The sequence below is a fragment of the Selaginella moellendorffii genome, unplaced genomic scaffold, assembly GCF_000143415.4.
Source record: "Selaginella moellendorffii unplaced genomic scaffold, v1.0 SELMOscaffold_164, whole genome shotgun sequence".
NCBI classification, from domain to species: domain Eukaryota; kingdom Viridiplantae; phylum Streptophyta; class Lycopodiopsida; order Selaginellales; family Selaginellaceae; genus Selaginella; species Selaginella moellendorffii.
In genome coordinates this window covers 205,401-209,743 of record NW_003314424.1, presented here as the reverse complement: position 1 = coordinate 209,743, position 4,343 = coordinate 205,401, and positions in this window count along the sequence as shown.

Here is a 4,343-nt window from a genome sequence, read left to right as displayed (position 1 = left end):
TGGTGTTGGATGTTGAAATATAGGCAAGATATTCTATGCTTAGACATATTGTTGGGTCATGAGAACCAATATTGAGGTGAACTTATGGTGAAGTTGTTGGTAGGAGGAAGTTGGTTGAGTTTTGAAAGTTTATATTCCTAGACTGAGAGTCATTCTTTCTTTAGGATGGAAAATTTGTCACAAATTTCTAAAGATTTTCCAATGGCTGATCTATTGATTATTATGCTCGAAAACCATTCAGGGGCTTAGAGGTACCCATACCGGGCTGTTAAGCCACGGTGTTTCGCCTTAGTGTCTCGAAGCAAGTGTTGCACCCAAGGCTTGGGATTTAGAGGGTCCCATGATGAAGCCTTATTGTACCAAGGGATGTTAGGAACTTGGAGGCTTGGTGTGCTTGGCTGCTTATGCCTGCGGGGAGTGTAGCCGAACCTTAAGTCCAGTATAACCCGGGGAGGGGGATTGGGAGAGATTTGGGAATTTGTGGATGGATGGCTAACGCTCCGTTGCTCGTGCAGTGAGTAACTGAAACCAAGTAGGACCAAGTAGGAGCTAGTACAATAGGTGGGAACCTTAGCAAGGGAACTTAGCACAAGCCAAGGTAGTGTTGGTTGGATAAATGAGGTAAGCTGGCAAATTGGAAAGGAAAAATTTGTGGCTTACAATTTGGTATCGGAGCCTTTTCCTCAGTTCTAGCGAAGGATAAAGGCGGATTGCTGGGAGATGGCAAATGTAGGGCGGAAACGAACCAAGGCGGAGATAGAACCCCCACCAGAGCTGGAGCCTCCGGTCAAACAAGAGGCTATGGATGAGGAATCTTTGCATGAGGAGGACTCCAGTGAGGAAACTTCCAAACAGGAGTTTGGTGACGAGGTTCAGTCGTCCCAAGGCTCGATTGGACGTTCTAAAAGGACAATTAGTGCAGACTAATGCCCTACTGGAGACTCTCGTATGCAAGCTAAAGCGTGACGAGAAGCGGAAGAAAAAGCGAAAGACTACAGATGCTGGTAGCATAAAAGGTGCGGTCCCTTGGTAGGGACTGAGGCAGAATCAAACAAGGTCGAACAGACCAAAGTGGAATCAGTCCCTCAAGCAATTCCCAAGTACAAACCAAAGCCCCCACCGGTCTTCAAGGGAGTGAATGACTATAAGATGGTGGAGGATTGGTTTTACGATATGGAGGACTACTTCCGAGCATTGCGGTTACCAAGCTCAGAGAAGGTCCCATATGCAAAACCATACTTGGACGATAATGCCAAGTCTTGGTGGAGAACGACGGAGGCCAACGAAGGACCGGTGGCCACTTGGGAAATTATGAAGGCGAGGATCCGCGTGACATATGTTCCTCCGAATGCTACTCTACACCTAAGGGATGAGCTGAGTAGGCTGAAGTAGACCGGAACCATTCAAGAGTATGTGAATGGATTTATGGCAAAGAGGATACTGGTCACGGATATGGGTGATATGGATGCGTTCCATGCCTTCATATCAGGCTTGCAAACCTGAGCTCGTGGTGAGGTGATGCGGTGGAACTTGACCAACTACAAGGAAGCGTTGGATGCAGCCATCAAGGTGCATTTCAACGATAACCTGCGAAAGGGGAACACGACGGGGTCGAGGTCCACATTTAGCAAAGGGGCCAAACCAAGGGGAATGTATACCAAAGGGAAATTCAAGAGGAGTTTCTCTAAGAATGAGTCTTCGGGGTTCCGAAAAGGCAAATTCAGTGGCCAGTGAGTGAGTACGTGGGGTAGTCAAGCAAAAAGAGACAATTCATAAGAAGTCATAAGAAGGTCAAGTCATATAGCAGCATGGGAAACAACGTATGCTACAATTGCGGTGAAGCAGGACACTTTTCGAGGGAATGTCCCTACTCGAAGAAGGCTAGAGCCAATATGGCCATCAAGTCGGGTGAAGTCTAAACTAAGGTATGTGATCTAGTCCCTAACTCAAAGTTACTCATTACACGAGCAACTTTGGTAGAGAGTCATTCGCAACATCTACTAGCCCTCCGAGGGAAGCTTGGAGGTAGCTTTGTTAAGATCTTTATTGACACAGGTGCTTCGGATAATTTTGTGGCTGCAGACATAGTTTGGCAAGCTAGACTAACGGTGCAGCGGCTAGGCGAACCAAGGACTATAGAGTTTGTTCAAGGTAGCCAAAGCACCGATGAGGTACTTCGACAAGCAAGAGTCGAAGTAGGGACATGGAAAGTAGATATGGATTTCACCATGTTGGACATGGCGGGATTTGACGTGATCTTCGGAATGGATTGGTTCAATCGGTTCATGGTAGCCCTGCATGGACAAGGTAGGAACCTTGTGGTACTGGCGAATGCCCAAGGAAGAAGATCTAGGGTGGAGGCCCAGGATCTAAAGGTAGGGCAAAGCAAGGCCAAAGATTCCTGCTTAAACCTGGTGTCCACGAGAGGACAACTCACTAAAGGAACTAAGGTAGCATTTTTGTGCTTACTTTCGGTGAAGAGTGACAAAAAGACAGGAACGGAAGAAGTACCTTTAGTGATCCAGCGGGTGTTGGACCAATTCCAGGATACCATGCTGGAGGAGTTACTAGTGGAGTTGCCCCCCGCACGACTGATACAACATAAGATTGAGCTATTCGAGGGTGCTGAGGCGGTGGTTCATCCCCCCTATCGTTTGAACAAAAAAGAACTCGAGAAGCTCAAGCGCCAACTAGAGGAGTTGGTGGACAAAGGGTATGTTAGGTTGAGCAAGTCGCCGTATGGGGCGCTGGTGTTATTGGTGAAAAAGAAAGATGGATCTATGCATATGTGCATAAACTACCAGTTGCTCAACAAGTATACAAAGAAGAACAAGTACCCTTTGCCAAGGATTGAGGACCTGTTCGATAGGTTGGGAAAGGCAAAATATTTCTCAAGGATTGACCTGAGGTCAGGATACTACTATATCAGGGTAGCAGAGAAAGATGTCGAAAAGACAACCTATCGAACTAGATATGGGAGCTTTGAGTTTTTGGTGATGCCCTTTGGGCTGTGCAATGCGCTAGCAATGGTTTTAGCGTTAATGAACCATATCTTTGTACCCTATCTAGATCACTTCGTGGTCGTCTATATCAACGACATCCTAATCTATAGCGAGATGCTAGAGGAGCATGCCAAACACTTGACGAAGGTGTTTGAGAAACTAAGGGAACACAAACTGTATGCTAAAGAGAGTAAATGTGACTTTCCTCAACAAAAGGTAAAGTTTCTCGGGCATGTGGTGGGCCAGGATGGGCTCAAGGTGGACCCAGAGAAGGTCCAAGCGATCCAGGAATGGGAGTGACTATCGAATGTACATGAGTTGAGGGCGTTCTTGGGGCTATGCAACTACTACCGAAAGTTTATCAGACACTATTCGAGAGTAGCCCTGCCCTTAACAAACCAAACAAGAAAAGGGAAGATGGTATGGACAGTAGAATGCAAGGCGACATTCATCCACCTCAAAGGGAAGTTGAGGAAGGCTCCTGTGTTGGCATTACCAAACTTTGGTAAGGACTTTAAGGTAGAAATGGATGCTTCAGACTTTGCGTTGGGTGTAGTTTTGAAGCAAGACAACCATCCAGTAGTGTTCTTCTCGAAGAAGTTGGACAAGGCTCAAAGGAAGTGGCCTACCCACGAGAAGGAATTGTTTGCGGTGGTCAAGGCACTCAAGGAGTGGCAACACTACCTTGGGAGACACTTCAAGGTTTACACAAACAATGTGGCAATGAAACACTTCTTGTCACAGCCCGACTTGAGAGGTAAATAGGGTCGGTGGGCCAATGCCTTGGCCGAGTTTGATTGCGAGATTCTATACAAGCCTGGGAAGAGCAACATTGTGGCATATACGCTGAGTTGAAAAGCAAGCTTGAAGTTAGCAATATCCAGAAGCGCCGGGATGTAGAGTTCCAAGTTGGGGAGAAGGTGTGGCTAAACACCAAGAACCTCAGGCCACCAAGTGGGATCAGCCGGAAGTTGACCCAAAGGTAAAAATGCATGTATTCCTATAAATGAATTGATCTTGAGTTCCTTAAGTAGGTTCGCAGGGCTTTACGAGATTGAGGCACGAATTGGTAAAGTGGCTTACCGTCTCCGACTTCCTCGAGAGATGGGGAAGATGCACTAGTGTTCCACGTGAACTTACTCAAGCCGTACTTTGAGGATCCGCTTCGCAAGGACCAAATAAGACCTTTACCTGAGGTTATCCAAGGGGAAGAGGAATATGAAGTTGAAGCCATCCTCAATGCGCGCAAGAGCAAGTGACAAGGACGCGAGGTGAGAGAGTTCCATGTGAAGTGGAAAGGATTCCACATGTAAAGCAACATGCGAACTGGAGAAGAACTTA